This window comes from Prionailurus bengalensis, chromosome B1, assembly GCF_016509475.1.
Source record: "Prionailurus bengalensis isolate Pbe53 chromosome B1, Fcat_Pben_1.1_paternal_pri, whole genome shotgun sequence".
NCBI classification, from domain to species: domain Eukaryota; kingdom Metazoa; phylum Chordata; class Mammalia; order Carnivora; family Felidae; genus Prionailurus; species Prionailurus bengalensis.
Genome location: NC_057344.1, coordinates 110210450 through 110236078, shown reverse-complemented (window position 1 = coordinate 110236078; position 25629 = coordinate 110210450). Strand labels below are relative to the sequence as shown.

General features: G+C 37.2%; 1 pseudogene; it reads right to left on the bottom strand.

Annotated features, from left to right (window-relative positions):
• Positions 1-523: 523 nt before the first annotated feature.
• LOC122476873 lies at positions 524-1457 on the bottom strand (annotated as a pseudogene).
• Positions 1458-25629: the final 24172 nt, after the last annotated feature.

The window sequence follows — 25629 nt, the reverse complement described above, 5'->3', positions numbered from 1 at the left end:
TCCTATAAGGAAGATATTATGATCTAGATTTTTTTCACTAGTAGAAACTGATACTTAGAAATATTTATTAACTCCTCTAAGCCATGAATATAAGTAGTCATATCTGTTCCTAAAGCCTGTATGATACGCAATAATAAAAAAAAGTACTGTATTACTAAAATATATAACCCACCCCAAAAGCAGGAAGTATTGACAATTTATCTTGGTTTCTTGATTTTTTTTTTATTACTAGTAAAGATAAGTACATGATTTTAAGAATTAACTAACACTGATATTCACAACTCTTTTTTTTTAAAGTAATGAATTATTCAGCTTGAATTGTGGTACATTGTTTCAGGGACAAAGATAATGGCCTGTCGTTTTTTGGTGGAAATATTTTTGTTAAATTGTAGTAAATTTTTATCTTTGAGGAAGTTTTAGAGAATAAGCAACATGGTGTTGACCACTAGAGGGCTTGAAATTTGCAATCCCTGTTAATAATATCGTAGTATTGATGGATGCTTTTTATTTATTTGTTTGTTTGTTTTTGAGCTTAAATGCATTTTATTTTCAGACAACCTATACGACATGTTTTTCCCCCGTAAAAACAATGCCTCTTGTCCTAGTAAATCAAGCCCAAAATTAAGGAAGGGCTTAAAATGGTATCAGTCCCATTTGTCTAAGTTCTGGTATTGTGTAGATGAAAAGCAGCAGTCAGTTATGATGACAGGTAATCCAAAGTTATAGCCAAATTTTGTTAACATTTTGTCATTTCTCAACCATCCTTAAAGAAAATTGTATATGGAGTCACACTATCCTCACTGTAATCCAGCAGAGCCACCATCTGGATCCATGTTTTACCAATAAAGAATTGGCAATTTTTAGAATTAGCAACAATGTACTTGATTTGTTCTGCATCCCTGTCATGAAAGGTTTTGCTCATTCTAGGTGCACCTGGCTGGCTCAGTCGGTTAAAGCACCGACTTCAGCTTAGGTCATGATCTCATAGTTCATCGGTTAGGGCCCCAAGTCGGGGTCTGCGCTGACATCTCATAGTCTGGAGCCTGCTTCAGATTCTGTGTCTCCCTCTCTCTCAGCCCTCCCCTGCTCATGCTCTGTCCCTCAAAAAAATAAATAAGTGTTAAAAAAATAAATAAAAGGTTTTGCTCATTCTGGTCTCTGTTCTTCAAGTTTGCCTTTAATTGAGTTCATGTCATCTTTGATGTACTTCTTGTAGGCTTATTTTGTCAAGTTGGTTTTCTGCCAGTGATGGTTCATGACAATATCAACACCAGTGATAACTGTGCTTTTGCTAACTTCACCCTTGGGGTCATCAGGAGTGGCATTTTCACCAATGGACAAGTCATCAATGTTACCTACTATTCTACTGGCCATCTTCCCCTCCACCTCCAGGCACAGCCCACCCGGGATTTCTCAGCATTTCAAAATGGCTGATGAGGTCCTGGTAGATGATCATGATGGCGCCTGGAAAAAAAAACAAGGACAGCACTGGTTTAACAGGAGCCAGGAACTCTTTCCAAGTGTGGTGCACTGGGAACAGTGCTGGGGTGGAGGGGATAGAGGGCAAAAAAAGATGGGTAGACATTTCATTAAAGACTTCTGGTAAATTTTTAAAAGGGAAATAGGTACACTGACTCCATGGATCTCCTATGACTAATAAATGTTATTATTAAAATTAATTTTAATGTTTGTTGGAATCTTTACTTCTAAACAATTGTACAATTAGAATGGTTATTGCACAATTATTATTTGATAAATTTCCCAGAGAATCTTAATGAAATTATAATATAATGTAATTGAAGTGAAATATTGGAATTAACAATAAGGTTAGGGACAGACCAGTAGAATACCTACTAGGAAGAGAAGCCAATAAAAGACCAGAAGAGATTGCCTGGAGAGAAGAAAAGAAAAGACAACAAAGGAGCAGAGACAACTAACCAAAAAAAAGAAAGAAAAAAATTAAATATTTTCCCCTTAGATTGGCATGCATTTGGCAATGTGTAGCCAGGGGTTGAGAAATTGGTATAAATAATAATAATTATTATAAAAGCAACATTTATTTGATTTTTACTATGTGCCAAGATTCTACTAAAACATTTATGTATATGAACTCATTAAAATATCACAAAAACCTCATGATATTTGTTCTATACTTCTTAGTCTACAAATAAGGGAACAGAGCCTTTCTTCATAGATCCCTGCCCCATCCCCCCCAAAATTCAATGAAGAGTGCAGCAGATACCAAACAGCTTCCTAAAGCAAACTTAGACTTAGCGTTTATTAAATTCAAGATCTAGGGCAAAGCAATGATTTCAGATGAGGAAGTATCTTTCATGAGCTTTGGGAGACCTGAGGTCAGTGCATTTAATAACATCTGATACTAGGAAGCTAAATGTCATTTAAAAATGTCTGATAATTGGAAGTTGGGAAATTGCACAAGGTCTAAAATCTTACATGGAGAACTGGGGTGAGAGAAAATGTTACTAGACTACATTGTCAGGTGGTTAGATATTTAAAGGCTTATCTTGCCATAGGTTCTTAATGGCTTTAAGTAGTGAAACAAGGCAAAACACATAGAAAACAAATACCTGATATACCAAATATGTGTTTCGTAGCAATTCCTGGCGATGAAAGTTTTTGGTCTGATTAGTAGTGAGGAAATCCTGTATTTCAGATACTCTTTCTGAAGAGCAGAAAAAAAGTTATGAAAGATCATGCTGCTGAACACATTGAATATTACCTGGAGAGAATACTATGTACAATTATACTATGTAAGAATTGGATGACTCCAATAAGCATAATTTGTAATATTCTCTAGGAGTATTCAGACACTTTAATGCAGGATAGATTAACACATCCAACACATAGGTGGATTTGACCAGAGTTTAGGTTTTGCCAGGAAAGATTGCTTGAGGAGAAAGGAAAAAGGAAGTTAAAGACATTCGTTGGGAAGTAATTATAGGGCAGAATCATGCAAAACAAGCTGGATAATATGACATGTTTAGACATGGAGTTATGATGAATAAAGATGAATTATAGGGTCCATGAATTGGTGGTCTTGAGCTGGCGAATTGTGAGTGGAGTACTAGAGTGAATACACTGGAAGAATAGGGGATGGCAGTCAAAGTGAGATGTTTGAAACTGAAATTCAGTTTTGGATGATGACGAGGTCTAGGTATGACATGTGGGTCATGGAGAAAGAATGGAGAAAAATATTATTGGAGCTAAGAAAACCAAAGAATTTAGAGGCCAATGTGGTAGTTGGATCATCTACTGGGGTTTTGAACCATAATGACAGGAAAAGTATTAATGAGTGAAGAGCAATGACTCAGTGATCCATAAGTGGTCTGACAAGGAGGGATACAAGGTGGCACAGTATGAGAATGTATGTTTCAAAAGACATGAGAGTTTTGAAGAGAAAAAGGAGTGACCGTTTGAAAGTAGGAACAGGTTGCAGAAAGGACCCCACCTCAAGCTACAGGCATGTATGGTACTTAAGTATGAGAAGAAAAATAAAAATAAGTTGTTCACTTAAAGGGTCCAAGAAAAGCAGTGTTTTCAGGTGCCAAATTAAATTTCAGCAAAAATCTGAAGGAAATGTTTAGTGCAGAGGTTAAGGAAGGAGAGGACTTTTCTGATGACAGGAAACAAGTTTGGGTGGAAGGGCTTGGATAGCTAAGAGTGTGGGAAATATGGTCAGATTCATGGAGGTTGGGAATAGGGTGCTGATGAGCATCTGTGTGAAATTGGGTGATCTGGGAACCTTTGACTTCTCGTGGTGATGCAGGAGAGCTGGTGTTGAGGCACAATGGGATTTGTTTCAGAAGTCACAGGACACCATGATTAAAGGTCATGTGGAAGTTAGTCTTGCCTACAGCTGGAGGTGGGGTGGTACAGAGGAAGTAGTCTCATTGCTGGGGCTTCAGAGCAAAGGATACCTGGAAATCTTGGGTCTAATACTGCTGGAGAAAGAGCAGCAATTCAGTGTCCTTTGCTTCCTTCCCATCAAGGGCACTCTCTACTAAGTAATTCTATTTATTAGAAACACTCCTATAGAATCTCTAAGCCCAAAAGTCCCCTGCTCTGTGAACTCTTTCCAAACCTCCACATCCCATAGTCATTTTTTCTGTAACCAAAAGAGCTTTGCATGAATAGCTTTGTGGACTTGTATGGCATTTCATTGTAATTATTCATGTATCTGTCTCTCAGTACAACTCCTTGACTCACAAATTGTGGCTTACTTTGTATCTGCACTGCAAAGCAGATCATATCCACCCAACTGAGTAACAAACTTAGGACCTATTAAGTGCCAAATAGTTTTTGAGAAGTGAATTAAAGTGGATTAAAAGATTGCTTCATCAGTATTATTATGTACAAATAGCCACTGAGAGCTTCCCATGAGTAAGCACTGTGTCTGATGTTGTATGTATCTAATCCTGACTTCGTGGGTACCCTAGTCAGCTCGGGCTACTACAATAAATATACTTCAGACTGGGTGGCTTAAACAACAGACACATTATTTCTCAGTTCTAGAAGCTGAAATTTCAAAATCAGGGTGCTAACATGGTTGGGTTTTTGGTGAAGACTCCTTCCCTAGTTCACAGATGTCCCTCTTCTCATTGTATCTTCACATGGTGAAGAGCAGAGAGAGAGAGGAAACAAGCTCTCTCTTGTGTGTTTCTTAATAAAGCACTAATCCCGTTCATGAGAGCTTTATCCTTATGACCTAATTACCCTCAAAGGCCCTGCCTCCTAATATTGAAGGTTATGATTTTAATGTATAAATTTTGGGGAGACGCAAACATTCAGTTCATAACAGTAGATGACACTATTGTCATCTTTATGAAAGATTGCCATCTTTCGCTTACTTTATAGGCAAGAAATCTGGGAAGGTAATATAGACAGGAGGATACAAAACCAGGATTTAGTCCTAGTTTGTCTGATTCTAAAGCCTTCCAATTCTGTCAAATTGCTCTCCTGGTTTTCTTATGTTATCATTCTAAGATATAGGAGTTTAATTATTGCTGATGCAGATTTAATACTGCAGGAACATAAATAGAGGAAATAAAGGTTGCTAATTTTATTGTGATATTTACTGTTTATTAATGTGACTCTTAAAAAAACAAAAAATATCTTTCTGGAGAGTAAACCATACGAAAAGAAAAATGGCTTACATAATTCAGATTTGATCGAAACTTACTTTGGTCTATAAAACAAAATATGCAAATTATACTCTCAGAATAAGCTCAGCTCAGAATATGCGAAGAACTCTAATTCCACCTAGACAGAAAGGAATATGGAAATGTCCTAGAATGTCATGAAGTTTCACTGAAATCCTGACATTGGAAATAAAATATGAAACTCTATTTCGCATTTAAATTATTTAAATTATAGTGCACTCTTTAGGAAATGAGAGGCCAAATGGCTTCATGCACTTTTAACTTTGTAGTACTCACCTTCCCTAGAGTAGAATGCAGTTCTCGGGGCTTGCTCAAGCCCAAATCCCAACAGGGTCCCTGCTGTGAATCCTAAGTTGTAAACTGCACAAGAGGATCATGAAAAACACCTTCATTGATAAAAGCTTAGGTGTGTAAGGCCAAAGTAGGGGTACTCTGTCATTCTGGAGAGAGGAAGACTTGAACCTTTCCTCAGATCTCAGAAGCAACAAAGGATCCTGTTTCTTTATTCTTATCTTCCAGAGCATTCCTAGGAGCATCAAGTTCAGTCTAGACAAATGAAAGCATTCCAACTACACAGTGATCAAAACATTCAATTGTTGATACTGTACATGTGACAATAACTTGACTGAACCTAGGAGACAAGTAGAAGTAACATTAGCACCAGCAAGTATTTTTTGGAACAAGAAATGGTTGTAAGAGTTGATGTCCACGAATAGGTCCTTAACAGATAAAGCATATATTTATGTAACTTGATACAAGAGGCCAGATAAATCAGATGTTTCCATAAAAGAACTAAAGCAAATAAAACTCGAGGTCTTGAATTATGTAATGTGGTGGTTCACACCCAAATAGGTGGATAATTTGCAAATCTTCACTTCATTTGATGCTTCATAGGCCTATCTTGAGGTTTATTCACAATGGAGCAGGAGTTGGTTCAGTATATAAAGGTCTGTGGAAGAGGCCAGACTGACAAAATTGGGATTTAACTCTGTGGTTCACAACCTCTGAAAGAATGCCACATGAGTTTCACTGGCTAATCTATCTAAACTTCTGGATTCTGAAAAATCCTTTAGGTGCTCATCTGGGTTTAGCTATTTTAACACTCAACAATTCCTGTCTGGAGTAATTAAGATCAGGCAGATTCTCTGGATTCTCTGACATAACTGCTGGATACATCTCAGTAGCGTCTATCCTGTTAAGTATTTAGAAATTTGAACCAAAAACAGGAGCAAGAGTTATTACCTATTCTCAGGTAATCAAACTTATCAACTATGATCTCAGAAATCCTGTCTTTGCCTTTAACTTTCATCTGCTAACTCTATTAGCTAGAGCTTTAAGTCTTCTCCTAAAATCAACTGTCTTTCTAAGATTTGGATGTTGAGGGTATATGGTAAATTAGGAGAAGTTAAGATTTGGGGGTGACCGTGTAGTAATGATACTGGATGATTTGGTAAATCAGAAAGGCAAGAGATTGTGTTCAGAGGCGTCAACTAGGAAACAGAGAGATAATACAAAAAAATGCAGAGTAACCAATATCCTTCTAAAATATTTTATTCTATTTTCAACAAAACAATGAGAATAGTCTCTATTTTCTCACCCAAGGTGCTTAGAATATCTTTTTCTTTTCTTTACATTTTACCATGATGCTCATATAGCAAAGAAAAAGATTCTGGGGTGAGGGACATCTTGAAGGGGCAGAGGAGGAAAGCTTTATGTTGGTACTTAAAATGAATTAAAAATTTATTTTTAATAATATTAATAAGCTTAATAACAAACAGTTATAAGAGGAAGAGAAGTTGTGTATAATAGATAAAAAATTGAAAAGGAAACACTACTACACTGTCAAAAAATTTGAGTTTGACATGCCCAAACAAAAGTATAGCTGGTTAGGATGAGGGTGAATTCAGAGAGGGTGAAGAGTCAAATGTAAGGGATTATACAAGTCCACTCCATTCCCCAACAAGATTGCTGGCTACTCCCAGAACACGCCTGCATCCACTTATTTTAGCAACCCTGCCCTTCCATATCATCATAATTTTCACTCTCTGCAGGGCCATCTAAATCAGCATACACATGTACTGTAGCACTTATCACCTAAAAAATAAAATTAGTTTTTACAACATCTTCTGTCCATGTTACACCCCTTTATAGAAAAACTCAAGGAAGAATGATCTATATATACTCTATTTGCTAGCTTTTATTCTCTCTTGAACCCACTTCACAAGTCCTTCTTCCCTTTTCGACTAAAATTACCCTCATCAAGGCCAACTTGTGACCTTTTGTTGCTCAATCTAACAGTCTATTTTTATTCATCAAATTACTTGACCTCTCATCAGAATTTGGCACAGGTAATTCATCGATCTTGTCTTGAAGCACTGCCTTCTCTTGGATTTTAGGACAACACTCTCTCTCCTATCCCAGTCATCATTCTTTCCCTGTCTCCTCAGGTTCCTCTTCATTTCCTGAATCTCTCAATCTAAGAATCTCCCAAAGCTCAGTTTTTGGAATCCCACTGTTTTTAATTATACTCACTTCTCAAGTAATCTCAGTCTAATTTTATGATGCTAAATGATATCTATACAGAAAAGATTCCCAAGTTCATGACTCCAGCCTAGACTTTTCTCCTGAACTTCTCCTGAACTTCATTTTTATATATCCAATTACCTACTTGACATATCCATATGGATATGGATATGGATATGGATATGGATATGGATATGGAACAAATTCTTCTTGTTCCTGACCACACTCCTGATTCCCAACCCTAGACATTTGAATCTTCTCTTTTTGTAGTCTTCTCTCTAAGTCATTAATGAAAATTCCATCTTTGAAGTTGTTCAAGACAAGTCTCCAAAGACTTCCTTGCTTTTTTTTCTTTATCTCATATCCAACCCATCAGCAAATTTTTTTGGTTATCCCTCAAAATATATCCTGAATTTGTCCACATCTCAATATCTCCATTGCTACTACTCTGGGTCAAGACACCATTAACTCTTGCCAAAATTACTGCAAGAGTCTCTAACTGGTCACCCTACTTCTGCTCTAGACACCTACGATCTATTTCCCATCCAGCAGTTGGTGTGAATTTTAAAGAACATGTCAGATTATGTCATTTCTTTCTGTGCTTAGTAAACCCCAAAGCCTTTTTCTCTGACCCTCAAAGCCCTACATGATCATCCTGTGGCTACCTCTCTGCATCCAGCTGCTCCCACTCTACACTTGGTTTACTGTGCTTTAGCCATACCAGCCTTGTTTCTGTTTCCTGCCTTTGCACCTCTCATTCCCTCATAGATAACTAAAGCATGATGTTCTCACCTCATTTCCTTTTTGTCTCTGTTTAAATGTCCTATAATTGTGAGGCATTTGCATCTTTCCCAGATTCCGTCTGTCCGTGAACCTGTCTAGGGTATTGGATTATAGTCCTCCCTGGCTTATTGGCTTAGAGTCTAGGCCTCAAAAGCTGATCTAGGACCTGTCTTGCAACTTATCTTTCCTGACTCCATTTAATCTCTATAACTAGTTGCCAGCCCTAGTCTTGGCACTGCCTAAGTTTGACCATTATTAAAACCAGCTATCCACTGGAGCAGTTCGTCAAATTGACAGCTCAGTTCTCTGGCCTGTTTCTCCATATTGCTGTGATTGTTACTGTCCCTGTGAACTCTGATGATGAGAGGAACATCTGTAGAGGTTGTAGGAAAAACAGCAGTAAGGAATTAGACATAGAATCAGATGTGCCAGCCAGCTAGTCTTGGCTTTGTAACAGGTCTTATACGGATTCTAATCTTTGCCTAGAATTTCTTTTGCAAAATCAAGTGCATCATACTGTGCCCAAGGAATAAACTTTACTTTGACATAATTCAAAAAATACAGCTCTATTTCTTATAAACGTGATTGACAGTTCATAGCATCAGGAATTGAGCAAAAGTAGAAAATTATATTATTATTCAAGAAGGGTTTAATCAGACACAAAATTAAAGCATGATTATTCACAATATTTGCAGATTATATAAACTTAGAAATAGTATAGGCCTGTGTATTGAATTGGTATTCCTAGCAATTTTAAGTTTCAAGATAATGAGCCAAATGGAAAGTCAAAATGATAATTTAAAAAAAAAATGCTGATCAAGAAGAAAGCTTTCAAGAAATTAGATGAAAGGGATTCAGATATTTTTATGGCCAAAATACTTTGACCATGATTGTTCGAATAGCCATTTAGATGGTCTCTTCTTTTGTCATTATTTTTTCTCTCTCTTCCCTATCAGCAAATAATGATTTGTCTGAAACATACTACTGCTTTGCTTAAAAGCACCTGTTGCCCTCCAACTTCCAAAGAATCAAGCCCCAATTTAATTGCATGGCATGCAAACTCTTAACATTCATCCCTGACCACCTATCCGCATCTGTACTTTTATCTGTAAAATAGGAATTCCCTAAGTGTTCGAGCAGCTCTGCTTTTCCAGGCTTTGGCTTGGATCATTTTCCCACTCAGAAATGCTGTTATCCTTCTTTCCTGGCTGGGAGAATCCAGCATAATCCTTAAGTCCAAATCAAAATTCATTTCCTCCTCTTTCCCTCTACCCCTCTCCCCAAAGTCATTTTATAAATACAAAGAATAAATTGTCCTTACCTCCAGAGTAGAAAAGTAATATGAAATTACATGTGATGATATGATCAAAAACACCCACTTTAAGTCCATTGGGTGTTTAACACACCAATTGTCCCTGGAAATACATTATATTTATTCAAATGTTTGCAAGGGCCAGAAACAAACTAAGAACATTGAAGGAGTTTCTTACTTTAGAAAGCGTTCAAAAGTATTTGCAAGATGCTTTTAATTAAGTGTGTGTGTGTGTGTGTGTGTGTGTGTGCATGTGTGTGTATTCTTAAAGGATCTTAGACACAGCTGAAGTTTTTCAGAAGTGTCAGAGATAATGGACACATTGGTAGAACTGCACAGTTATACTATGCTTTTAAAACTGGCTGTTAATGTGAGCTGATATTGATTGCTAGTATGGTCAAAGATTAAAAAAAAAACAACAACTGAGAGTTTCTTGAGCGGCTGGGTAGTAAATACAGCAGCCAACCCACCTTTTTTTTTTATCTTGATGATTCTTATTTTATAGCCAGAGTTACAAAAAACCAAACATTCAAATTATAGGCCTGCTTCCTGTGTGCACTGGCAGGTTCCGTTTGCCTGGCAGACAGGCCTCTGTGGCAAAATTCAGACCTCTCATGTTCTAGAAAAGGAAAATGTTGTTGATGGCTGGCCCACAGGCCCTGATTCAGAAAGAGTCTGAGTCATGATGGATACATTAGAAAACAGTATTATGCCAGTATTGGAGCCATCTAATTCAAAACTGTAAAAAAAGAAGACACAAGAGCAAAAGATAGCTTTAGTGACATTAGTTACCTTGGATATACCAGATGTTACATGTCAGTTGCTTTCCTTCTTCAAAGGAAGAGCCCATTAGACAAAAGCATGACAAAGGAAAGGAAATCCTGACATGATTTAATGAGCTTATTGCTAGTTTTCATTTAGGGGATAATTTTTTTCCAGCATGGTCATGAAAAATGTCAGAAGATACACAGAGCTTTAGGTAGGATTATTTCCATTAAAGTTAATGGCTATGCTTTGTGATTCAGAATATAAGCATCTTAATCATTGCAATAAATATTTGTAATAATCACTGCAGTAATCATTGCAATAAATGTTTGCCATAAAATCCACTTTAGCTCATTTTCTTATTTATTTTCCCTTCCCACTTTTATTTGTTACCCTTATATTATACCCTTTAGGGATTGTATGTCTGTAAATATTCAAGGGAAATCTTAATGTATCACATGTTTTACATACTATTATTTACTGAGTTATTCTAGAAATTTAATTAAAAATGTAAAATATCTTCAAAGAGTATTTGGAAAAGTGAGTATTCATACATTAAAAAATATATTGCTTAGGGAAGAAAAAACAACCTGACTAAATAAAGATGTGAGGGGACCAAACTGCTTTTGGGTAGATGTGACAGAAACAAACTCCAATTAGTATGTCATAAATAAATGGAGTTAAATTTAAATCTAACGGTCAATGGTTTAATGGAAAAAATAACTATGGCACTAGGATTTATAAAGAGAACCATAGCATGAAGGAACTGAGTTTCTATTTTTATAATGACTATTAATCACATTTTATACAAAAGTTATTACAGATTTGGGTTTTATAATTGCTTTGTAATATGGAGAATTTACTATGAGAGTCAAAGAACAATCCATTTACAGCTTAATCCTGAGGAAAAACTTCTTGGGTTAAAAATCACAACCAAATGGGCCTAGTGGCAAGATTGGGATGGTCACCCAGAGCTGATATAGCAGTTCAATCTTAAAAAAAAATTTTTTTTTGAGAGAGAGAGGGTGCATGTGAGTGAGAGGCAGAGAGAGAAAGGGAGAGAGAGAGAGAATCCCATGAGGGGCAGAGAGACAGAGAGAGAAGTGAGGCTCACCTGAAGCAGAGCTTGAGTTCACCCACAGTGGGGCTCAAGCTCACCAGATGTGGACTGGAACTCAGGGAACCATGAGATCATGACCTGAGCCGATGTCAGATACTTAGTGACTGAGCCACCCAGGCACCTTCACTCTTTTAAAATTAGTGATTCCTTTTATCTCAGGAATTTCTCATTCCTCTAGCATTTAAAAGTATAGATGTTAGGGAGGGTCACATCAACACTTCTGGAGATCAGAGATTATATTACTTGCTCAGTGGCCTGAATCATTTTTATTAAATTGAATTCTAACTGCTGTGCAAAATCAATAAAACTTGTTTATTAATTAGCTAGCAATATTGAATGCCTGCCAAGGGTCATAAACTGTATGGTGGGTTATACACTGTATTAGTTATCTATTGCTGGGTAACAAATAATCCCCAAATTTCATTGCATAAGATAACAAACATTATCTCCTAGTTTCTGTGGGTCATGCATCTATGCATGACTTAGCTGTGTGCTTTTGCCACAAAGTCTAACAAGACCATAATAAAAATGAAAGCCATGGCTATGATCTCTTCTAAAAGCCTGACTGGAGGAGGATACAATTTCAAGTTTGTTTATGTGGTCATTGTCAGGATTCAGTGCCTCATAGACTTTTGGGCTAAGGTCCCAGTTCCTTTACTGGCTATTATTGGCTGGTGACATATGAGTCTCTCCGCAGGGCAGTTCACAACTTAGTAGCTCCCTCCATCAGATCAAGTGAATAGGTGAGGTAAGAGAGGGCATCACATCAGAGACCACAGTCTCTTGAAAGCACTATACCATTATTTTTGCCATATGCTATTCATTAGGAAAGTGAATCACTAGGTCCAGCCCACACTCAAGAGGAGGGCATATTATACAAAGGCATGAATACCAAGGTGGGGGGCTCATTGGGAGCCATCTGAGAGTTTGTTTCACCATTTGTAGATGGGGAAATAGAGAGTTTTAATGACATTTTCAAGCAAAATAGATAGCAAATTTAGGAGCTGGAATAAAATTGAGGTGTGATTAATTTCAAAGCCCAGAGTGTTTACATTGCAAGCCTGTGGTAATGAAACAATAAGAAAGAGAATAAGGTGGAGGATTTATGCTTGATATGAAACTCATAAAATTACATGGGGCATTGGTCCAAGGTTAGGCAAGTAAATCAAAGGAAAAAGCCCCCAAATAGACCCACACATATATAGTCACTTGGTTTCTAATAATGTTGGCACTTCAGAGCAATAGACTAAGCAGTGACTTTTCAACAAATGGTACTGAGTTAATTAGATACCCATATGAAGCAGAGTGAATTACGCCACACACAAATATTAATTTGTAAGGAAAAATGTGTTCAGTAAAACACTAATCTTTTAGAGGGAAGTATAGGAAACTGTCTTCATGAATTGGGAAAGGCAAAGATTTCTTTAAAGGACACCAAAAGCACTAATCATAAAAATAAATTGTTGTATCTAGACTACAATAGAATTAAAAACTTCTATGAATCCAAAGACACCACCAGAAAGTGAAAAGACAAACCACAAAGTGAAGAAGAGATTTAAAACATTTATCACTGACAACATATTTGTATCCAGGATATATGATGAATTCCTTACAAATAAATGTGAGTGCAAAAGAGAGCCTGACTTAAAAAAAAGTGAGTAAGAGGATTGAGCAAGCAGAATATGATACCCCAATGGCCAGTAAATAGATCAAAAAGAAGAATTAACTTTCACAGCAATAAGAAAAAGTAAATTAAAACTACAATGAGATATAACTATATACCTATAGGATGATTAAAGTTCAGCAGAATTAAACTTTTAATCACAAGTCTTTGCAAGGATGTGAAGCTGGTGGGAACATAACTTAGTGCAATGTCTTGAAAACCCTTCAGCATTATCTACTAACCGTAGGCATATATTACCCTATGACCTAGAAATTCTGGGTTTATTCCAAACCCAAATGGAACAAAATAAATATACAAGAATCTGCCTATTAGTCTAATTTTAATAGACCCAAAATGGAAAACCCAAATGTCCATAAGCTGTAGAATAGGCAATGATACAACAATGAGAAAATACAAACTACTACTGTTCAAAACAACACGATGACTCTACAAACATCAATATGATATAAAAGAATATGCTCTATGTGATTCTATCTATATAAAGTTCAGTAAGGGGTGCTGGCATTGGAGAAAAAGATGACTTAGTTAATGGATATCTAGTAAGATATTTGAGAGGACAGGTTTCTAAGCATAGAAGTAGAAGAAAAGAAGTAGAAGTAGAAGAAAAATTAGGTCCACTAGAAAAAGTACTGTTAAAGAAAACAACAGACCAAATTAATGAATGGAAGAAAATTAATTTGATAAAAAAATAAACAGGGGCGCCTGGGTGGCGCAGTCGGTTAAGCGTCCGACTTCAGCCAGGTCACGATCTCGCGGTCTGTGAGTTCCAGCCCCGCGTCAGGCTCTGGGCTGATGGCTCAGAGCCTGGAGCCTGTTTCTGATTCTGTGTCTCCCTCTCTCTCTGCCCCTCCCCCATTCATGCTCTGTCTCTCTCTGTCCCAAAAATAAATAAAAGTTGAAAAAAAATTTAAAAAAAATAATAAACATTAAAACATTTCCTTTTCATTTAAGCACTTAATGCATTCTGAGTTTTGTCACTTGAAACAGTAGTATTTTAAACTGTCTTGATCTCTCTCCTTTGTAGTGGTGAATTTTTTATCCACAAAGACTAGTCTGATGAATACACCTGGAGATTTTTAAAAATTATCTAAAATGTTTACAGAGCAAATTAAATGAAGTAAATCTAAAAATTTAGGCCACACTAGCTTTTAAGGACAATTGTACAGTCCTAAGACTTCAGAGCAAAGTTTTTAGTAAATTTCACCAACACAAGTATCTAGACAAGGCATAGAAAGGGTTACAATGACTATAGCATACAACATTACCTTTTGTACATATGTAATGGGTTATTATGGGATGGCTCTTTAATATGGAAATTTTAAATCATTTCTAAACAGAAAACTGGATGCTGGCAATGTTCTCCCATGTTTTAAATATTTCTGAAAATACATTTCTTTAATTAGAGCATTAGATAATTGTCATTCAGTAGTCTGATTCTATAACACCTCTGCAACTCTCTCTTTCTATGTGAAAACTTATACTGTGGCTTAGCAAAAGAAAAAAAACACATTTAATAGCTAGCAATTAAAAATTCCTATTTGCATATGGCATTTTATCTGAATGAGGTTGACGTGATTGTGTACATAATCATTATTTAGGATACTGCAGAGCATCCTAAAAGTGAGGGCATACATTACTTCATTCCTGACGTAGAGTCAGAGATGACAGCAGGGAAAACTTTCTCTGTTACAGTCATCTTAAGTCTGGCTAAACATAGAAGAGAGGAGCCTCTTAATTCTTCTGCATTTCATTTCCAAATATCAATTCCTTTTCATGAAATCACTGACTCACTCTAGAGGAGAGCTCATCTCTTTGATTTGTCTTATTTATTATAAGTATACATAGTACCTTGGAATAAGCTGTCTGTCACATGTAAGACATCTAGAGCCACATTGTCTTTAAAGTTCATGTCAATATAACTAGCATTGCATTTATGAGGTGAATGTGTGGAATGGACTGAGAGTCTGACACCTGGTCTCCAATCCTGACCATCATCTAGCTATGTCCACAGAGCAAATCAGTTAACGTCCCTGAGCCTTATTTTTCTCATACGTTAAATAAGAGTGCTGGGCTCATTTACACAGTTAAAAGTTTTTATCTTGCTTTTTAAAATGATGTGGCAGGTGTGTGGTGAACAGTCTTTATAACTAAAAGGGCAAAAATTACGTGGAGGCCCACAGCTCGCTAGACTCCTGTAAGAAAATGGAGAGAACATTAAAGCATTGGCCCAGAGTCAGGCGACAGAGTGAGTACCAGCTCTGTTGTTACTAGCTTTTGAACATGGGGAAAGTCACCATCCTTTTTGATTTGTTTTGTTTTAAATGTTTATTTATTTTTGAGAGACAGAGAGGGAAAGAAAGAGAGTGAGTGAGAGTATGCAGGGTAGGGAAAGAGAGAGGGAGGCAGAGAATCCCAAGTAGGCTCCTCACTGTCAGTGCAAAACCCAGTGTGGGGCTTGAACTAATGAACCGTGAGATAATGACCTGAGCTGAAATCAGGAGTCGGTCACTTAACAGACTGAGCCACCCAGGCGCCCTGTCACTACACTTTTTAAAACTTTAATTTTAGTCTCTTTAAAATTTCCACTTCTAGGAAGATTCACTATTCATATCATAGAGCAGGCTCCCCAAAATTTGTAGCTTGATATAACATACTTACAAGTGAGAACACTGACTTATTATCCTGCTATTATTCCCCAAAGTGTTTTTGAGGAATTTGCATAATCCTCACTAGGTTTGCACTCTTTGGCATCTTAACTTACCTTCATGGAGAAGAACCAGAGTCTTCCTTCTTTTGAGTTGAATTGCTACATCTTCAGTTTCCATATTTGGTGAATATATCTGGTACCTAACTCCCTCTTGCCTTGTGATAGCCCATTCAGTGATGAGCAACATTTTGGGTTATCCACGTTTCTCCTGGAAACAGCCTCAGGACTGTTCTTCCATGTAATTTGTGTATGGTTTGTGATATATTCAGCGCACATTTTAAATATAAAAGAGACTCTAACTGAAAGCATAAACCAATTAACTAGCAGAAACCTATGGTAAATGTGCTAGAAGCCAGGACTGTAGCAAGGGGGGTTTTTGGAAGTGCTGCTTGGTTTGAGATACCGGTCACTCAGCCTGCAGACAATCACAGTTTCTGTCTCTTATTTAAATTCTTGTGAGATAATCTGATTGTTGTCACTCAGCCAACAGACTGGATGCACTCCAGTCAGAGTCCAACACTGGAAAAACAGCTGTGGTATAAGTGGTAGAGTAAATATCAGAAACAAAGCCATCTGAGATGCCTAAGAACAATGGATGGGATGGTGTCCAGCAAAAGGGGCCATGAATGGGGTGTTCTCAGGAAAGGGTTCATTAATATGCCTTAATGTGCCCACAGTCATCCAGCGGAGCCCAAAGATAAAAGTTGTTTATGGTGTTCTCCCAAAGCCGAAAAACAAAAATACTAAGAATTGCTAACTGTACAATTATCGGTGACCTGCAGATTGCAAATTTTAACTCTAAGATTGCTTGTGTTTTTAGGGTTTAGACTGCAAATTATTGCCTGCTGTAGTCATTCTCTGCTATGCCATACAATGTGCTATTACTGTTTATATTTTTCTCATCTAATTCAGTTCATCATGTAAGACATTGAACACATATAAATATATTTCTAAGTTAAGGTTTATCTGAGTCTAAAATCTTCTGGTTTTTTTTCCCCCCACAGGGCTTATAATTTTGAAAAGTCACAACTACTCAGACTTTAAAAAAGCAGAGCTAAAACTCAAGGGGATTAAATACATCTCAATCATTCTTAAACCAAAGTCTAATTTAAGATAATACTCTAAGTGGAAAATATTACTTATTTTGATAATTTTACCAATTTTCATGCTTTTTAGCACTGGTTGGATTTTGAAATCCGAAAAAATAAAATGAAGGAAACTGTTTTCTTAGGATAGCTGCATAACAATAAACTATGTATGGTATCATCAAAATGTTGGCTTCCTTTATATGAATGTAGAACTGACCTAAACAAGTCAAATCAAAAGGCTAAAAAACTATTTTCTCAAACTACCAGCTGCCAATTATTGTAGGATTTCCCCTGATTGCCCCTTTTTAAAGGGAAGCAGAACAGAGTTTAGAGCAAAGGAGAAAGGATGCTAAAAGAAGCAGGGTTGGAGGGGTGGGGGGTGGGGCTGGGGGTGGTGCTGCTGCTGTTGTAAGCTTGGACAACCCGAGTCTTTCCCACCCTTGGTCACGCTCTAGGGAAGGGCTTATGGTGGAATGTCACATCACCAGGAAAGTGGGCTGTGCTTGTCACCACTTTAAAGCCTTGGCCAGTCCCAGAGTTGGCTCTAAGTGAGGCATTTCTTGAGCATGGAGGGGACTGGTTTCCCACACCAAATTTGCAGCTTCAATCCCCTCCTCACATGCCCCCCCCCCCCACTGTATTGCCCTTTAAAAGAGAATAGTAATTCTAAATGTTTTTTAAAATATTTATTTATTTATTTTTGAGAGAGAAAGAGAGAGAGAGAGCGCGCACACAGACAGGGGAGGGGCAGAGAGAGATACACACACACACATAGAATGTGAAACAGGCTCCAGGCTCTGAGCTGTCAGCACAGAGCCCAATACAGGCCTCCCACCCAGGCTCTTTTATTTTATTTTATTTTATTTTATTTTTCTGGAAAGAACTCCACAGCATTTTACTCATGGATGCCCCCCCGGGGTGTGGCGGGTCACTGGCCCAGGGAGAGGGTCTGCAGGGCAGTTTCACGTCTCGGGGGTTCCTGACCAAGGTCAGCACGGCGCCAGCACTTTCTGGGGCCTGGGGCACGGCCACCGAGCAAGGGGCCCGACCCTGTGCCGACACAGCAGGTCAGGAGCCGCTGCCATCGGGACACGGTCTTAGGAGCAGGGCTCTGCGGCCTTGGTCCCCCGCTCACAGCCTCAGCACAAGACGGAGGGGCCGCAGGGAAAGGCCTCTCCGCACGTTCTGGGCCTGCCGGGGTCACTTCCCGCTCCGCGGCGGCTGCTGCCTCCTCATCCGTAGATGCTGGCAATCGGTCACCTTCGCTCTGGCCCCCGCCCGAGGCCGCCGCCTCCTGTTCCGAGCCTCTCTCCCAGCAGAACCCATGAACCCTGAGATCATGACTGGAGCCAAAGTCAGATGCTTAACCAACTGAGCCACCCAGGCGCCCAGAGAATAATTCTAAATGCCACCAACAAGCATGATGTTCCAGGGAATTTCTCTTTACTCATGTCCCTTAAACAAAAACAAAAGACTTAAATTGGAGGACTTCAGAAAAACGTTGTAAGTTCATTAAAATAAATTTTTATATAAACCCAAACTCATAGTGCTGAATTCCTATTAGCTATTATTGTTATAGACAATCTCTAAAATAAATCCTAATTTATTTCTCTTTTTTGTTGTTGAATTTTGACAGAATTCTTCATGCCTGGCTTTTTTAGGGGGGGAAAAAGACTTCTTTTGCCCTTAGAATAATATGTAACCAAACCTTTTCATGATATTGCCTAAAGTTCAAATTACAGTAGTTCCATTATACCAGCACAGGGATAACCACTTCATTAGTAATGATTATTTAGATATTAATAGAAGTTCCCATCCCACAGATCCCTTTTGCAGATGTTTAGTATGATTTGCAACAATGTGTTACAAAATGTAGCTATATATTTTTTACTTACCTTAGAATTTAAGGGATGAGTCCCATGGAGATTTATGAGATCCTAAACGATGCAAAATTTATTGACGATCAGGAGAAACTTATCTTAAGGAACTTCAACGCTCTTTTACTTCTGGAACCATTTTGATGTGTTGTAAATAGAAATGTGTGTGTGTGTGTGTGTGTGTGTGTGCTCATCATTTATTTTCTTATGTTGTATTATTATGTGCCAAGTCAAGTTACATATTGAATTGGATACTAGTCTTAGGAAAAGTACTGTACTATGGTAGTAAGTGATTTTGTACCTTACAAATGGTAACTTTCATGGTATTATTGAAGAGTTTTCCTATGTCTGAAAATTTAAGTTATCAGATACTGAGAGGCAGAATTTCTTTTCCTTCTATTTTCTATTGATCTTTTTTCAAAAAAAAACCTCACTTTTGTAATTCAAGTTTCTCTTGCTCCCTCCATTCTCTTATTCCTTCTAGGAATAATTTGATGAAAAATGTGATCCAACGTTTTGCATACTAGAAACATTTTTCCTTTTTTGGGGGAATCATTTTTCTTAATTTAAATAATCAAGACATTCAACTGGATACCTTTTTAAGTTGAGAGATAAAAATGAAAACATACCATTTGTTAACTAGGAAGACATATTATTTAATTTTTTATCCTCTACTCATAAAAGATAGTTCTTTTGCTTTGGCCAATATCTTAATATATTTTTTTATGATGTTATGACTCATGACCTGAATTAAAAGAAATTCATGGGAAGAAAAACAACTAGAAAGTGAGAATATATGGTTGTTGCATTTCTAATATATTTTTAACATGTTGCTTGCTAGAAGCAAAAGCCAAAAATCAAAACTTTCTTCTTTGAAAGTTGCTTAAAATAAAGCGTTTCTATAAATCAAATTAGTACTTCAAAGGGGACCCCAGAATGATTGCATCATACATGAATCCTGGAGTCATCCCTACATTGGTTGAAATGAATACTTATTGTATGAAAAATGTTTTGGAAAAATGTGAGAGAAAGATGCATTTTAGGGAGATACCTGACAAAGCCCTTAGCATTATGTGATCAAAGCTTCCCCTTAAATGCATTTTTATTCTGCCAATCCTAGCATATAAAATTTTAAATGTCTCTTTGCAGAACCAGTGAATTATATTTCCCCTTGTACTTTCTTTGGATATAAGATGACAAGAATGTCAATTCTCCGTAATGCCTGTTAGGGACCATCTCTGACACAGCTGTTTAGGTGGTATTAGTGAAAATTAGATAGTATTCTGCCATACTTAGAAGTCAAACTGATTTAGGAAATCACTCCATGGCAGAGTAGTCTGTATTTATGACAGCAGAATTCTCTGAGCTCCCCTTTTACACCTTCTGGTTTCTAGTTTCTTGTGACATTTTTTGGAGAAAACCTAACAAGAACAAAATTCTTAGGAAATCTAAATAGTAAGTCTTCTTGAGAGGTTTCCTTTCTAACGAACCAAGTGGCTTCTGGAGGAAGACCTTGTCTAGGCAGATTGCAATGAAGCCAGCTTGTGATAGACTGTTTTCTTTTGTCCCAGTGTTGCAAGAAATATGAACTAATGCTGGTGCTAATTCAGGAACAATTAGCAAAACAAACTGTTAAGTGTTCTATTTAAACAAGGAAGAGATTACAATGAAAGGAAGAAGTTCTAATGCCAGAGGGGACTCCACAAGGATAAACCTTTGTATATGCTTGGATGTTTAACATCCCCACTTGCAAAGCAGATTTAGCACTTTAGGGACTATCTATTATATATACTTATAAATTAAATTGAATTATGGTTCTATTGATGCAGACGATTTGTCATCATTTAAGAATTAAGACTTTTGGCATACTTCTAATAAAAGCACAAGTTGCGCTCTCTGAAGTGGAAAGTTACAACATCTGATCATTGATTTTCTGCCTCTTGTTGAAAATAGATGAAGTCTGAGCTGCAATTGAAACATCAGTTCTCAGGAATTACATTTGGCTTCTCCAAGGGATGAGCACGTTTCAGTCCATGTCTGGCTTTTCTCATTTCTTGTTAACACTTAAATATTCCTTTGTTAATTAAAGACTGGATATACTCAAGTATGCAAGTAGGCATGGGAAAATTGAGTGGAAACCAGACAGAAAATTAATATTCTCACAAAGAAGCCAGACACAAAGCGCAAGGAACTCTTCATGCATTGATTAGTTATAAGACTTATGGCAAGATATGCTTTGAAATATTGGTTTTCCTTATTATTTTCTAGTCCTCTATCATTTTCTTTGTGTTTTTCTGGGAACACTTGAGTAAACATAAACAGCCACAACAGAAAAGCTATCCAACCCCAAACTGGTGAGCTTGACAAGGTTTCTTAACTCAATATTTTGATCCATAATGAATACAATATTAAATAGGTTTCTTTTGTATAGTACATTTAAATTAGGGATTGGGATTCATAGGCAGCAGTATTATGTTCATTTTTATTGTTGGGATATTTCAGAAGATTCTGATATTCAGTGCATAAGTATAAGGATAATTTCAGAGAAAATTGGTGCTCTTGATCCACAGAAGTCCACATGCAGCCTTTTATAGTGCTTAATATGTTGCTGCAATTTAATATTCATAAAATTTTCTAAAATACTGAAGCATTTGAAAAGAGGGATGAAACGACAATATGACCTTCCATGTCTCTCATTTCATATATGAAGAAAAATGAGGCCTCCCCAGTCATTTGTTCTTGTCAACACCAGGAAAGTTGAAGTATCATTCAAATTACACATTCCTAATGCTCAAAGCACTTGCTAAAGGAAAGCAATCTTCTAACCAACCAACCAAGGACACTTTGGAAAGACATTATAATGATTACTTACTGCCATGTGAGCCTTATGCAGGTAACTTCAACTCTTGACCCAGGTTTCTTTATCTGTAAAAGAGAAATAAAAATTATCATAGAATCTACTTCATTTCATTAAATGAAATAAGGCCTATAAAGTTAGTTATGTACATAGTAGGTGTACTAGCTGTGATGATGATGATGATAAAGATCATGGGGGAAAAAGATACCTTCATATGAATGTGAAGGCCCCAGTCCCCACTTAATCTTGATTTATTGCTTTACTATGCTAATTAATGATACATTAGAGGATTCTCTGTAAAGAGATACCTGTTTTATTCACTCTCCGATCTTCTACAATGTGTAACCCAAGTTTTTACTACAATGGATGCTTAAATTATAAATAAAAATGTGACTTTGTGCTAGTTTGAAAATTTGACTATGGTAAAAAACAAAGTTCGACTTTGAAGATCTTATTGGCTTTATTCCACAATTCATGAATCAGGCAGCACTCCACCTAAGAAACAAAAAGGAGCTCTGACGAGCTATTCAAAAAGGAAGATTTTTATAAGTACAAGGAGATGGGACAAGGAAGTTATTCTACCAAAATGCTAATGGGGGACAACAGGGGTCTACCAGCAGGATTACCTCACTACTGCTGACCAGAAAATTCCAGACTGACTAGATATGATTACATTCCTGGGAAAGGAGGAAACTGCAATCAGGGTAGGTATTAAGTCTTAGTTTGGTGACATAGGCATGGCATAGGTGACTCCATTTGGGGCCTGTTGTCTCCTTTTTTTTACAACTACCTTTCTTTGGATTGGCGTTTTCACCTATCTACCCCACAGACATTCTCTATTTCTACTTTGTTATCATCTTAGACATTTTTTCATACCTACTTTAAATTAATTCTGTGTCAAATTCTAAAGAAAAAAAAAGAGTTTATTCACCATATTCATCGTATTCTTTATATGAGAGTATGTGCATTGCATTTTAACCCATTTGGCTGCAAAAAACATGCATGCTTTTTAAAATCAGGGTCAAGTGAAAGAGGCTGCAGTTGTCTGAATGAGAATGCATGACAAATGTAGGCCTTGGCTTATTAAATGTTTATTCTTTGGATGACTTTGTCTATCTGCAAAGCTAATTAAATTTAAATATTAAAGAATAAATATTCTAAATATTTTATTAGCTCCTCATTGTGCAGATGATTGAAATGAAGAAGTTATATCCTACCTAAAGTATAGGTATGGTAGTGGTCATTAAAACTTCAATCAAGGGGCGCCTGGGTGGCTCAGTTCATTAAGCATCTGACTCTTGATTTCGGCTCAGGTCATGATCTCATGGTTTGTGAGTTCCAGCCCCCTGTCAGCACGGAGCATGCATGAGATTCTCTCTCTCTTCTCTCTGCCCCTCCCCCTCCTCAAAAAAAACTTTAAAAAACAGTAAAAAAATTCAATCAAAACAACTTTTTTGATAAGAACTGATCCACCTGTCCTTGTGTACAATATGACAATAGATGATGAAAAACAATATTTTTATTCTAAATCCCAATATATGGATAAAATCAAATGCCCAATTTCTCTTGCTCTTCCTTTCCTATTCTCGAATACTTGCCTAGTGCAACAATATTGTAGGCTAAGAAAGAACACATCAGGGAGGAATTACCCTGTGTTCCCACTAAAGGATATTCAATCAACTCTCAATAGTTTATTAACAACAACTACCAGCACATGGTAATATTTACTGAATGTGTTCTGTGAGCAAAAGCTGCTGAAGGGTTAAAGAGGTAGAAATTTAATTTTCATAGTAGTTCAATGATATCTTCATTTATACATAAGGAAACTGATGTATAGAGAGATTAAGTGACTTGTCCAAGTTCATGCACACTGAAAATTGATTTGAACCTGGGCTGCATGTTTGTAAATGCAATCCACAAGGAACAGGCTGTCTAGTAGTGGAGGTAAAATATGCACATGAAAAGATGCCACAGATTGCCCAGGGGAATTTTGCTTAGCAGTGTCCCCAATGCGGGAAATACTTTGGTCCAGACCACTGAAGCCTAGGATTATTATATCGGACAACTCTCTTCTTTTTTCCTCTTTGCAATTATACATAAAATAAGGGTATAGAAAATAATTAAATGGAAAGTATTTGCTAAAAACATTTGCTAAATATCTATGAATTCTATGTGGACATGATGATGCCTTCCTGGCTAGTCTACCTCCTTAGATTCCCTATATTTCACACAGTAAGGAAGATGTACCCATGGGAAATCCAATAAAGTGCTGAAGGAAGCCAGAGAAGGGAGAAGTTATTTCCAACTGGGAATTGTAAGAAAGATCTGTCTTCACAAGGAGATAGGTCTGAGCAGAAATGGAAGAGTATTGTAGAAAATGGACATAGCAAAAGCAAATTACCTGTGTGATATACAACAATATCCATAGTTCCTTTGGAAAGAAACTTTTCCACTGGTTGTCAGGCATTCCCACAGATTTTGAATGCTATGACCCTTCTAAAAATTTTTGGAAGATGAAATGTTATTGTGTATGGAAATTCTGCAACTTCTAGTCCTTTTATAGGCTTGGAGTAGGTTTAGGGCCATTTACATCATTCGTGTCCCACAAGTAAGAAACAGAAACACGTAGCTGTGGTCCATGGGCCAGAAAGCCACTGCTGCTGCTAAGACAGGAAGCATGGGCAAAGCCAGCTTAGCTACCTCTCCACATTTGGGATGCTAAATTGTGCTGCAAAAACCCCTAAATATCTCCATAGCCATGTTTGCAAGCCATAGCAGATTAATGAGCCTAGGAATAACTTCTTCCTCACTTCTGCCTTCCACATTTTGCATAAGTCCATCTTATTTCAGCCCCTAATTTGCACTCAGAACCCTAACTGCAAAGGACTCTGCGGAAATGTAGCTTTCGGGTTTCTAGCCTATACATGATGACATACCAGCAGAAGGAGATACCTTCTGAACAACCCAGACCTTAGTATTCTCCATGCCATCATATCACAATAGGTTTGTACTTCATGCTTGAATGTTCACTTGGAAATGTGATACTTCATACTGAGAAGTCTGCACAAGCAGGTTAGTCTCAGATCTTTTGTGGTTTGAGTTACCCCACATTTTTATCACATCATTAACAGCCTGCAGCACTTAAAAGCAAGGTGGACTTTACAATACCTATAAACAGAATGGAGAAATGACTGGACTACCTGGGAGTCAGAAACTTGAAGTTTGTGTGTATGTTTTCTTTCCTCCAGGCTCCCAATAACTGTGTGTCACCTTCAACAAGATATCTAACCTCTCTGGGTTTTTCAGTGTTTTCTCCACTGTAACAAGAATAATGGTCTTGTCACTTCCCTGCCTCTAGGGGTGTTGTCAGAATTAATGAGACACCAGGGTAAAAAAGCTTTCTATTTTTTCCCCCCCGCAGAGAATGCTGGAATGTAAATAAAAGTAATATCTCTATTTCGTGAATGCATTTTCCTCCTGCATGTCTTAATAACATTCAGAAAAGATTTTTTGAAGCAGCAGCAATTACCGTAGGTGTTAACGTATAATGAAGGAACAGTATCTGCCAGGAAAAACAAAGGAGGAACCAAAAGCTTGAGTCAGAGAGAATCTGCTTCTGGCTCACTCTCTAATGGAATCAGTAGGAGGGCTGGGGTAATTGCAAGTAAAATATTACTGTACAGAGAGCATATGAAAGTAGGAGGAGAAACAATGAATTAGAGTTGCCATCTTG